General features: G+C 42.1%; 1 protein-coding gene across 1 annotated transcript in view; it reads left to right on the top strand.

The window, feature by feature from the left end:
- The window catches only part of LDLRAD4 (low density lipoprotein receptor class A domain containing 4), a 447,499-nt gene that overhangs the window by 80,813 nt on the left and 353,129 nt on the right, over positions 1–13,557 (top strand).

The following is a 13,557-nucleotide window of genomic DNA, read 5'->3' as shown; positions in this document are numbered from 1 at the left end:
AAAAATCTCTCTTTAGAGTTTTGTTTTTGGAACACCTGCCTCTTCCTCACTGAATCAAGTTAAATGGGTAACACGCCCTAACCCCCTCAACCCCTCTGCTTCAGAGGAAGAGAAAGCCCAAGTAACTGACTGCGTGGGCCAGAGATGTATGCAGCTGGGACTAGCACTCTTGAGCCAGTCCTGGATTTAAGATTAAAGCCCTTTGTGATGCAACTTTTAGTTTTAAGTGGGGGAGCCAGGCTGCCATGACAGTTGTACAAGTGAATTTCAGGGAGACATTCAGACTTGTGACCTCCTCATGGATACTGTTGGTGATGTCTGCATTGGTGGTGAAGTGTGTTTTAGGGTCCTCTTGTAGGGGTGTAGAAACAAGGGGGAGTCCACTGCTTCTGGGCTCCTAGAAGATGCTGTTCCCCTCAAAAGAGGGGGTGGGTTGAAAGATTGCCTACCTGTGTTCACCTGATGCCTGCACAGATCAGCCTTTCATGGTAAAGGGGGCTCTGTGGGCTCTGTCTGGAGAGAAGATGCCTGTATTCAGGAGAATAGCTGGTCATAGCCCATCTGGCTCTACCCAGTGTCTGACAAGTTTTTGGCTCCTGAGGAATTCCTCCCTCCCCAGCCACAGCTTCTGGTCCTTGCTTATCTCTGGAGAGCCATGGTTTTAAAGCCCAGCCAGTGCTTTCTTACAGATGGGGCCAATCCAGAGCACAGAGACTGTGGCTTTCCTTCCCATGCTCTCACCCACCCTCGCATGCCCAACTTCTTGAGGCAGAATGGATGATTGTGGTGGGGACCTGAACCCTTGTTGTGGGGCCCTAGCAACAAAAGGGGCAACCTCAGGGTGCCTGGGTGGCTCAGTCGGTTAAGCGTCTGCCTTCGGCTCAGGTCATGATCCCAGGGTCCTGGGATCGAGCTCCAAGTCGGGCTCCCTGCTCAGCGGGAGTCTGTGTCTCCCTCTCCTTCTTCTGCCCCTCCCCCCCATACTCTCTCACACATGCACTCTTTCTCTCAAATCAATCAATCAATCAATCAATAAAATCTTTAAAAAGAAGAAGAGGGGCAACCTCTGCTCTGATGGTCTTTTGCGCTAAGGACATGGCCAAGGGAGGTCTGTGATGTAGGGACCAGTACCTATACTGGGCGGTGTTGCTGCCTCCTCTAGGCCTGTGCCAGTGGAGATGCCTAGAATCATCTTGGCTTATTTTTTTGGGCAGGTATGTGAAAATTGGCCATGAAATGAAAACTTGAGTACTCAACAGCAGGATGAGGGAATTTGGTATCTTTATTTCATCTTTATATTATCAGCCGCCTGATTCAAGAATTCCTTCCTTGTATTAACACTAAACAGGATTGTTCAAGTGGGCAAAGGGAATGCATTGTGTTCTATTTTAATGAAGGATTTAGGCTTATGGAGACCTCCATCTGATCTTAAATTTCTCAAGCTGAACACCTCTTATGATCAGAGAGATGTGGTGTTTGGTAAGAAAGAAAGTATGGTGAACTGGGAGCTGGCAACTAGTTGAAGCTCTGAAACCAGTTGCTAACCAGTTGCATTATTTTAAGCAGCTCACATTACAGAGTTTCTGAATACCTGAGGAGTGTGTGTCTTTTCCATGTTTATATCCTTGACATCCAGCATGTGCCTGGCAGACGTAGGTGCTCAGTGAATGTTTGTCTAACAGTGGAAGGAGAAGGTGGTCCCAGAGCCTAGCCCAGTGTGTGTTCAGAGTTTAGGAGGTGGGCAAAAGAAAAGATTTTCCAGTCAACTGAATTTTATAAATACTGTCTGTTAATTCCCTTTCTTGGAGATTCTTGTTTATTTCTTTCTTTCTTTATTTGAAGGGGAGGGCAGAAGGAGAGGGAGAGAAAGAGTCTTAAGCAGGCTCTGCACCCAGTGCAGAGTCCAACGAGGGGCTTGATCTCACAACTCTGAGATCATGACCTGAGCTGAGATCAAGAGTTGGATGTTGACTCGACTGAGCCACCCAGGCGCTCCCCTTTCTTGGAGATTCTTAATGTACCATTGGCGTATTAGATGCCGTGAGAAGTCCTGTGGTAAAGAAAACCTGTGTTGTTGAACCCAGAATTTCCTAAACTTATTTGACTCAAGAACACCCTTTGCCTACAGCTCCATGAAGCTGGAGAAACTTTTGCTGAAGCAGAATACCTTGAAGGAGACTTGCTGCTGGAGCATTCTAGAATTTGAGAGTAGGGTTGGGAGGATGGGACATACTTAGAGGGGTAATAAGGTGATAGAAGTTTGGGGCGAGAGGATAGGGTAGGGTTAGTCTCTCAACAGGGCTCAGACTCCAGATTTTGAAAGTAAACATTGTACGGCACACTCTTCATCCATAGCATGAACAGGAATCTCGGGTGAAGTATTTATCTCCTGAGCTGATCTCACACATGCACAGAGATGCTCATCTTGTCCTAGGAAACCTAGCTCAGTGGACAAGATGACCATGTTTCTGTCATGCTCATGCGCTTTTTCTTGTTTTTATTTTTAACAGATTGTAAATATCTTGAAAGCAGGACTCTAATCAAAAATCTGTAAAACTCTCCTGGGCATTGTTACTAGTTTTTCACCTACCGTGGAATAAGTGATGAAAGTGCTAAAAGGCACTGTAGAGACTTGGTTTCCACTGTCCCCTTCCTTCTTCTGTAGGGTCTGAGATGAGCACCACCAACAGGGCAAGCAGGAGAGTGTCCTGTTGTTCCCTGTCCCACGTGCGCCCCTCCCCCCCATGTCAGCTTCGCCAGGTGGGTTTGGTGATGCCTGCCTGTGGACATGCCCTGTGGTCTGCTGCTCTCTACTGATCACCCACTGCTGTCTCTGGGAGCCCATGCCCCACCCCCAGAGTTTCTCTCCATCCACTCCCCCTCCTAGATAAGTACATATAAATGCGATTATGTTTAGAAGCTGAAGCATTTGAATAAATCAGATGCTTTTGCCCAACCCTAGAATAAAGGCTGTAGTTATTTTAACAACAACAACAAAAATCCTGCAGTCTTCAGCTATTTCTGGATGTAGACTGGTAATTAGCATGCCATTTGTAATTCATTGCTGTCTCGGGCTGTTTGTTTCCTTGTTCCAATGCAGCCCAGTTGGGAGACTAGGTTTATTTCATTTGGAAATGTGATTTTGTGGAGACCTCTAAAATGCCATCATAAGATTAATGGTTTTCTGTAGCCAAAGTTTGCCAAACCTGGTGTTTGTAGCTCAATTATTAGTTTACAGCAGCTCTGTGGAGGGGAGTAACAGCTTGCTAGGATGGTATTTAGTTTCCAAGAAAACTGTTAAAAAGCAACTGCTTCAGGAAGGACTGATGCTACCTGAGGTAAGTGATACTTCAGGAGAACAGGTAGTTTGGGGATAGGTTAAGGAGACTTTACACTGTTTTACCTGTTTCAGTGTTATTCATGGGATATATTTTACATTTTTAGTTCATATATTAACTCATGTGCATGAAGGCCAAATGCAGAGGAGTGCCTTTTGGAAATTTATACTGCCAGAATGAAAGGAAAATGTTTGCATTTGTTCTTGTAACAGGGCAGGCAGGTGAGAATGCTCCTGGAGACAGTCTCCCCCCCCCCCCCCGCCCCCCTGCTGTGGTCTCTCCCTGGGGACTTCATGCTTGCTCTCCAGCTGCAGAGGGAAAAGAGGAAAATATGCAGTTACTGTTTCTGTTTTGGAGTACTGGGACCTGCTGCTGGTTGTAAAATGAGAACTTGGCCATGGTCCAAAAGGAAAGCTTTTGGTTCCTTCTTTTTAGAAAGATTTATTGGGGGGTAGTCTTTAATGAATAGACTGATTCTCTAGATTCCTCCTGCAGTGTAAGGCTGTCTGACTTTGGCTGCTCAGTTGACCCTATAGTTGCCAACAGTAAAGTGCAGCATAAGGAGAGCGTGTGTGGGACTACACACCATACATGGTCTTGATGCCTGCCTGGCCATCTTGGGGTTACCCGTGCATCTTCTCATATCCACTGAAGGGGAACTAGATTAACTTTGCCTTCCAAGAACTTAGCTTTTGATGCAGGAAAAAAAGGAGTTATTTTATATGTGAGCTAAATTTTTCTGAACTAAGTCTCCTCATTTCCCAAGATGATACAAAAAAGGAAGGAAGCTAAAACAAGACAAAACAAAATAAAGCACTTTTGTGAATGGAAAGCACATGTGTTGTTCCAATGGCTCTCTTGATTAAAGGGTTTAAATAGATGAGCACTAGGTTCTAATAGAAAAGAATTAAAGTAGTTCTAATTGCTCTATAAGATATGATGATAAGAAGGAACTCGCTTAAATTGTACAGAGGCGAAGCAGTCTTGCAAAAACTATGGCCTGAAATGTTTGAGAGTGCTGTTTATCACCAAGGAAAGTCATTTCTGGAAAGTTTTAGGATGTAAAAGTAAACAGCTGGAAAAATTTGAGTACAGTTCTATACTGTGCAAGGATGCATCCAGGTACCTCCATCCAGGTGGGTCGTCTTGGACCCCAGACAGAGTCTTTCATGCCAGGACCTGTGGGTGGCTTTGTGGCTTCCATGCTCAGCTCCAGTCTTGATTGATGTTGTCGAAGGCCTTGGACCTTAGATACCCCTGGAGGTCTGGGCACAGTGCAGGCTGTGGGTCACACCACCTAGGCAAGTACTGGGGAAGAGGCTAGGGAGGGTGGTTGTCTTTCATACTCACCCCTGTGCAACAGTACCAACCAGCTATTCTCATTTGATTAACCCAAGAGATTTCAGCTCTTTCAGGTTTATGTAGTGCAGTTTTAGGACAATGGATTCCATGCGTTTTAGTTTCAAATTATGATATTCAAGAATAATTTCTGTTTTCTGAAACTCCTTGTCGTAGAAACAAGCTTGAGGATAGAGGATTGGTAATCTAAGTACCGTTAGGAAATATTGAGGATCCCCTGAAAATGGGGAGGGGTAGATGATGGAGGAGACAAAAAGATCATCTGAGGAAAGTGGACGCACAGTCTTCTTATGCGTCAGCTTGCTGATATGGAATCTGGTAGGAAAGACAACTGTAATATCGTGTTTAAAAACTATTGTTACTATTTTTGTTTTATTTTTTATTAGGTAATATCATTACATGGTTCAAAATAAAATCATTTATCAAAAGGTATTCATTCAGAAGCCTACTTCTGTCTACTCTGTACCCATAGTCACTGTTATTGTTTCTTATGTATCTTCCTAGAATTTCCTTATATATTTATAAATTTGAAAATATATTAATCATCACCACCCTCCATCTATCCAAAAGGTCTCATACCCATTTTCTTGCACCTTGCTTTTCATGCTTAATGTGTCTTGGAGATCCTTCCATATCAGCACATACAAAGCTTCCTCCTCATCCCCTCTCTCTCCATTCCTCCTCTCCCCTCCCCTCCTGTTTAGAGATGCCTGGTGTCCCATTTAATGCACATGCCATAATTTATTGAACCAGTCATTCCTCTACTTATGAACATTTGACTTATTTCCAAGTTTGCTTATACAAACAAATTACAATGAATAACGTATTTCATTTCACTTAATTTCATTGCACTTAATCACATGCAATCATAACCTTAAGGATAAATTCCCAGATTTGGAATTGTTAAATCCAAGAGTATATGCATTTGTAGTTCTGACTGACATTGCACACCCCATCAGCAGTGGGTGAAGGTGCCTGTTTTACCACATTCTTAGCAATAGACCATGTTACCACGTTTTGGGAGTTTACCAAACAGATAGGGGGAAAGTGGTATCTAAATGTAGTTTTAACATATATTTCTATTACTATGAGGAGTTCTGCATCTTTCATGTGATTGTGCGAGCCCTTTCTATTTGTGGATTGTCCTTTTTTTCTCATGGATTTCTAGGAGCATTTTGTATATTAGAGAAGTAGATTTTGTGATAAAACTTGCAAATACTGTTTTGAAGTTTTTGTCATTTGTCTTTTAACTGATTTTTACCAGACTGACATTTCTGATGTTTATGTGGTTATATTTATCATTCTTTCTTTTGTGGCTTCTGGATTTTGAGTCATAGTTAGGAAGGAATTTCCAACTTGGCTGTAGAACCACAGTATTGTTTAGGATTAACTGGTTTTAGAAATTCTGTTGGTTTCTGTTTCTAAAACCTAAAAATTAAAGTTTATTCAAATTATATTTGCTTTTTGTTTTGTGTAATTTCCTTTTGTCCTTTCTTCTTGACTTTATTTAATATATTTACTACATTTTTCCATTTCCCATAACTGGAAAGAGATTTTAATTGCCACCCAAGTGGAAAATGAAGGGCATGCTCTCAGTGGGGTGGATTAGATTTGTAGAGCTGTGAGTGGTTCTTCCTGGTGGGACTGTGCACTGTCATGGAAGGGAAGTAGGGTATGGCTCTGCGTGTCGGTCTAGAGTGCCTCAATACTGGTAACAAATACCCATCAAGTAGCCTTGGAAATTTATGAGTTGGATGAGGATGATTTGGCCAGTGAAAATAGAACTCCAAATATGTCGTTTTCTATTCGTTCTGGTTCCCAGTTTCTCTTGCAAGCCAAGCGTGTTATGTTTATTACCTACAGTTAAATATTTTTCTATGTGAGTTTACTGAGGATTTGGGGGTTGGTTCATGGGGAGGAGTCTGATATGATACATTACCCCATCTCCTATGGTCTGCATAGTACTCAGTATTCATGTGGTAATGATGTTAAAGACCTTAAAAAGACAAATTAGGGTCGGTCAGATAACTTAGACCTTTGTGAGTGATACTGTGATTTATAAGATATATATATGTGTATATATATATGTGTGTGTATATATATATATACATTATATATATATATATATTTGGTTATTTAGATGACCAAAATATATTTCTTATATATTTTTGGTCTTTGTTTATAATTCATGGTTCACAGCTTCTAAAACCCTTGGAATTTCCTAGGTTATGCCTTGAGAGTGATAAAAGGTGTTATTTGTTATGTTAATGAGTAAGTCTTTGAAAAGCACTTAAGGATGGGGGTGCTGGTTGCCAATGGAGCCAACCTGGTGATTAGAGGGTTGGAACTTTTAGTTCCACCCCCTGACCTCTAGGGAGGGGAGAGGGGCTGGAAGTTGACACGTCGCTAATGGCCAATATTTAATCAATGTAATGTATGTAATGAAGCCATCATAAACATTCCAAAGGGACAGTGTTTAGAGAGCTTCCGGGTTGGTGAATACGCAGAGATTGGGGAGAGTGTAGCACCTGGAAAGGGCTTGGAAGCTCTGTGCCCTTTTCCCACAGCTTGTCGAATGCATCTCTTGCTTCTGGCTGTTTCTGAGTTACATCCTTTTATAATGAAATGATAATCTAGTAAGTAAGATGTTTCTCTGGGTTCTGTGAGCCACGGTAGCAAATTAATGGAACCTGAGGAGGAGCTCCTGGGAACCTCTGATTTTATAGCTAGTCAGTCAGAAGTACAGATAACAACCTGGATTTGTGACTGGCATTTGAAATCCAAGGAGGAGGTTGTGGGAACCTCTTCTGTATAGCAGTTAGGTCAGAAGGATAGGTAACAACCTGGGCCTGCGACTGGCCCCTTCATTGGCAGGGGAGAACAGTGTTGCAGGACTGAGCCCTTACCCTGTAGGATCTGATGCTATCTCTGGATAGATAGCATCAGAATTCAGTTGAATTCCCCTTGGACACCCTGTTGGTGTCCGAGAGTTGCTTGGTTGTGTGAGGGACCCATCCCCGCGTGCACACACACATTAGAATTGGTCTCAGAACAGCAATTTTACCTTGATCACTTAGAATAAGATCTTATGTATGATCCATCTTTGTGGAGTAAGCATTTTCTGTGATTTGGGAGATAGGGTGAAAGTGGGGTCTGAGGGACACTGGGAGTGATAACAGGAGAGACGGGAAAGAGGGACTTTGAGATGACTATTTAAGACTGAAAAATACGAGCTAGTCTGATGTCTAGCTTTCTGAAAAATTATTTGTTGAGGATTCAGCCTGTCCCTGCTGGAGCTGTTACCAGCTTATACTAGGTATTATTTTTGTCAACTACAGTAAGTCTGTCTTGTCTGTTAGCATTCTACCTGTATATCATTTTAAGCAAATGAAGGTGACTTTTCAACATTAGGCCTTGAATTCCTGCCGTTGGACAGCCTCGGCTAAATTCTGTACACAGTTGAGTCTTGGCTGCGTAGCTGCCAATTACCCAGGTGTCGCTGAGCAAGCCTGTGGTTCATCATCTTCCTCCTGCTACTCCCTTCTTGCTGTCCTTCATTTAGCGTTTCTCCGTTGGTAAGCAAATTTAGGTCAAGTCAGTAAAATTCAGGATGGGTGATTTTGCTAAGGAAAGCACTCTAGGCAGCGGCAAAGTTTTAGGGCTTGGTGGAGGAAGAGCTGCTGCAAGGGTGTCAGAGGCCATTGATGGTCAGAGAGAGACTGGGACAGTGGAGTCCTGGTAACTGTGGAGGGGGACAGGCAGGTGCTGTCGGAGCATCAGATGCTGCTGAGAGGTTACAGAAGACGGCGACTGAATGATGCGCATTGGATCTGGAAGTTAGGAGGGCACTGGAGAGTTTTGCCAGAGCACTTTCAGAAGCCTGACTGTGGGATGAAAAGTGAACGTTCTGCTCAGTTTCAGGAGTTCCTTCCTCACAGACACTGTTGAATGGAAAGGCTGACCCATGGGAGACCATTGTTTATTTAAGATCATCTGTGCTATATGAACTATTGCATAAGTTATCACAAAGTTGTTATTATTAGATCTGCTGGTGTGATATATAATGCCCATGTGACTTAACTGCCGAGCTCTTGCCAAACATGAAGCGTTTTTTTTAAGTTTTAATTTAAATTCCAGTTAACAGTGTAATATTAGTTTCAGGTGTACAATATAGTAATTCAACATTTGCATACATCACCTGGTGCTCATCACAAGTGCCCTCCTTAATCCCCATCACGTATTTAACACATCCCCCCACCTCTCCTATGGTAACTATCAGTTTGTTCTCTATAGTTAAGAGTCTGTTTCTTGGTTTGCCTTTCTCTCTTTTTTATTTTTGCTTTGCTAATTTGTTTTGTTTCTTAAATTCCATATATGAATGAGACCATATGGTATTTGTCTTTCTCTGACTGACTTATTTCACTTAGCATAACACTTGTTAGCTCCATCCATGTTGTTGCAAATGGCAAGATTTCATTCTTTTTTATGACTGAGTAATACTCCATTGTGTGTGTGTGTGTGTGTGTGTGTGTGTGTGTGTGTGTGTGTGTGTGTGTGTGTGTGTATACACACACCACATCTTCTTTATCCATTCATTTATTGATGGACACTTGGGCTGTTTCCATAATGTGGCTATTGTAGATAATGCTGTTGTAAACATAGGGGTATAATTATCCCTTCTAATTAGTATTTTTGTATTCTTTGGGTAAATACCCCGTAGTGTGAAGCTGGATAGTTCTATTTTTAACTTTTTGAGGAAATTCCTTATTGTTTTCCAAAGTGGCTGCACCAGTTTGCATTCCCACCAGTAGTGCAAGAGGGTTCCCTTCTCTCCATATCCTTGCCAACACCTGTTGTTTGTTGTGTTGTTGATTTTAGCTGTTTTGACAGGTGTGAGGTGGTATCTTATCATAGTTTGGATTTGTATTTCCCTGATGATAAGTAATGTTGAACATCTTTTTGTGCATCTGTTGGGCCATATGTATGTCTTCTTTGGAAAACTGTCTATTCATGTCTTCTACCCATTTTTTAACTGAATTATTTGTTTTTTGGGTGTTGAGTTTTATAAGTTCTTTATATATTTTTGATACTAACCCCTTATTGGATATGTCATTTGCAAATATCTTCTCCCATTCCTTAGGCTGCCTTTTAGTTGTTTTTTTTTTTTAAAGATTTTATTTATTTTATCTTATTTTTTAAAAAGATTTTATTTATTCATTTTGAGAGAAAGACAAAGAGGGCACAAGCAGGGGGAGAGGCAGAGGGAGAGGGAGAAGCAGACTCCCCGCTGAGCTAGGAGCTTGACATGGGGCTTGATCCCAGGACCTGGAGACCATGACCTGAGCTGAAGGCAGATACTCAACCATCTGAGCCACAGAGGCGCCCCTATTTATTTATTTTAGAGATAGAGCGTGGGAGTGGAGTGGAGGGGCAGAGGGAGAGGGAGAGAGAATCTCAAGCAGACTTCGAGCTGAGCATGGAGCCCAATGTGGGGCTCGATATCACAACCCTGAGATCATGGCCTGAGCTGAAATCAAGAGTCAGTTGCTTGCAATGTCCACAATAGCCAAACTGTGGAAAGAGCCTAGATGTCCATCGACAGATGAATGGATAAAGAAGATGTGGTATATATACAATGGAATATTATGCAGCCATCAAAAGGAATGGGATCTTGCCATTTGCAACAACGTGGATGGAACTGGAGGGTGTTATGCTGAGCGAAATAAGTCAATCAGAGAAAGACATGTATCATATGACCTCACTGATATGAGGAATTCTTAATCTCAGGAAACAAACTGAGGGTTGCTGGAGTGGGGGTGGGGTGGGAGGGATGGGGTGGCTGGGTGATAGACATTGGGGAGGGTATGTGCTATGGTGAGCGCTGTGAATTGTGCAAGACTGTTGAATCACAGATCTGTACATCTGAAACGAATAATGCAATATATGTTAAGAAAAAAAAAGATAGCAGGAGGGGAAGAGTGAAGGGGAGTAAATCGGAGGGGGAGACGAACTATGAGAGATGATGGACTCTGAAAAACAAACTGAGGGTTCTAGAGGGGAGGGGGTGGGGGGATGGGTTAGCCTGGTGATGGGTATTAAAGAGGGCATGTTCTGCATGGAGCACTGGGTGTTATACGCAAACAATGAATCATGGAACACTACATCAAAAATTAATGATGTGATGTATGGTGATTAACATAACAATAACAAAATTTAAAGAAAAAAAAAGTCGGTTGCTTGACCGACTGAGCCACTCAGGCCTCCCAGTTGCCTTTTAGTTTTGTTGATTGTTTCCTTCACTGTGCACAAGTTTTTTATTTTGATGTATCTCAGTAATTTATTTTTCTTTTTGTTTCCCTTGTGTCAGGAGACATATCTAGAAAGAATATGCTACAGCTGATGTCAAAGAAGTTATTGCCTCTGTTTTCTTATAGGATTTTTATGGTTTCAGGTCTCACATTTAGGTCTTTAATCCATTTTGAGTTTATTTTTGTGTATGGTGTAAAAAAGTGGTCCAGTTTCATTCTTTTGAGTGTTGCTGTCTAGTTTTCCCATCACCATTTGTTGAAGAGACTTTTTTCTACTGGGTATTCTTTTCTGCTTTGTCAAAGATTAATTGACCGTATAATTGTGGGCTCATTTCTGGGTTTTCTATTCTGTTCCATTCATCCATGTGTCTGTTTTTGTGCCAGTACCATACTGGCCAAACATAAAATTAAAAAAAAAAACAACAGTTTCTATTTGTGATTTATCACGATACCCAGAAAGTGAATTTGGTGTGTGTGTATGTGGGGGGGTATGCCTTTCTTTTTTTTAAGATTATTTATTTATTTTAGAGGAAGAGAGAGAACAGGAGGGGCAGAGGGAGAGAGAATCTGAAGAAGACTCCATGCTGAGCATGGAGCCCAAGCCCAAGTGTTCTCTTAATTTTAACACTTTTTTGTGATGTGGCTGTTACATGATCTCACGACCCTGAGATCATGACCTGAGCTGAAACCAAGAGTCGGACGCTTAACATACTACACCACCCAGGTGCCCCGTATTGCCTTTCTTTGTGATTTGAATCCATATGGCCTTCATTCTACGGGGTCTACCTTCTCCAAAGAATTCTATTACTGAACTTAAAACTACTGATAGAATGATAATGTGATCACTTAAAGATGCACAAAAACTGAGAATGTGATCGCTTAAAAGAAATATAGAGCTAGATAAATGGCCAAGATGATAGTGTTTTTGATGTGCAGACTGGCATTATCCACTTCTTTCAGACTAGAAGAAGACAGGAGACGCTGTTAGGCCTGCTTGGGCTTGCAGTCAGGGGAAAGGAAAGAGCGGGACTGTGTTTGCTCTAATAACCAGGAGAAAACCTAACCCTTTCCATGGCCAGGGAGTACTTCAGGGTTTTTGTTTTTTGCTTTTGTTACATTTGATTTGCTTATAGAGTTTGCCATTCATTTGTTCATTCATTAATTCAACATTAATCCAACTAACATTTTGTGATATGTACAATGTGGGGATAGATGTCATGGTAGAAAAAAACATATATGGGTAGAAGACGCAGTCCTTGCTCTCAGAGATTTTACAGTCTGATCTGATCAGAGAGGCCATTAGCACTGGAGTGGAATGACCAGTAAATTCCCCCTGAAGGAGGGTTAGAGGGGGCAGCCAGAGCTGGCCCTGTGGCTTTCTTATCCCCTAGATTCCTCTTCTACATGTGCTCCTGACCTGAGTTCCTTGTCACTGGGTCTGAGGTTTCCAGGTTTCTTTTGCTATTTCTGTCTGGAATAACAGCTTCCAGATGGGTTTTGATCTTCAGTTTTTTTTTTTTAAAGATTTTATTTATTTATTTGAGACAGAGAGAAAGAAAGAGAGAGCACATAAGAGGGGGGGAGGGTCAGAGGGAGAAGCTGCTGAGCAGGGAGCCTGCTGCGGGACTTGATCCGGGGACTCCAGGATCATGACCTGAGCCAAAGGCAGTTGCTTAACCAACTGAGCCACCCAGGCGCCCCTGATCTTCAGTTTTGTGTTTTGGCATGTTTTGGTTTATATTACTTAGAGTAGACAGTCTGAGAAATATTATTTTTTAGTTCTGAAATTACCTTATTTACTTTTGCTTATTTTTGAATTTTACTGGGGAAACTTTGCAGAGTTAAGCTTTCCTTAAGAAGATGATTTGGGGTTTTGGAAAGATGCAGGTTTTGATAGAAGAAATAGAAGTTCAAATTCCTATTCCACCCTTAGCATTAATTACTATGGCCTTAGACAAACTATTTAACTCACTGAGCCTCTGTTCCCTGCTCTACAAATGAGGAGAATGCTACCTACCTGGAGGGCCGTTAGAAAGATAAGGACAAATTAAAAGCTTTGACTATTACTGGGGAAGGTAGAGGATCCGTGTGATTTTCCTATTTTATATTTCAAATTCATTCATTCCTTCATTCATCTGTCCATTTTACTGCCGAGTTAGAGTTTATTGAGTGCTTCCCATATGCCAGGATTTGTGGTAGGTGGGGCACAAATACAAATAAGATTCCATGCTGGGGGCACCTGGGTGGCTCAGTCGTTAAGCGTCTGCCTTCGGCTCAGGTCATGATCCCAGGGTCCTGGGATTGAGCCCCGCATCGGGCTCCCTGCTCGGCGGGAAGCCTGCTTCTCCCTCTGCCACTCCCCCTGCTTGTGTTCCCTCTCTCACTGTGTCTCTCTCTCTCTCTCTGTCATATAAATAAATAAAATCTTTTTTTAAAAAAAAGATTCCATCCCATCCTTAAGTAGCTACTCAGGGAGCTGACTTTCAGTCTTGTCAGCATGGGGCAGCAGAGCCCACTCAGGACCTTCTGATACTCTGCCTATAGATCCATCC

Source organism: Zalophus californianus, chromosome 14, assembly GCF_009762305.2.
Source record: "Zalophus californianus isolate mZalCal1 chromosome 14, mZalCal1.pri.v2, whole genome shotgun sequence".
Classification (NCBI taxonomy): Eukaryota; Metazoa; Chordata; class Mammalia; order Carnivora; family Otariidae; genus Zalophus; species Zalophus californianus.
This window is presented reverse-complemented; position numbering and strand designations above follow the sequence as displayed.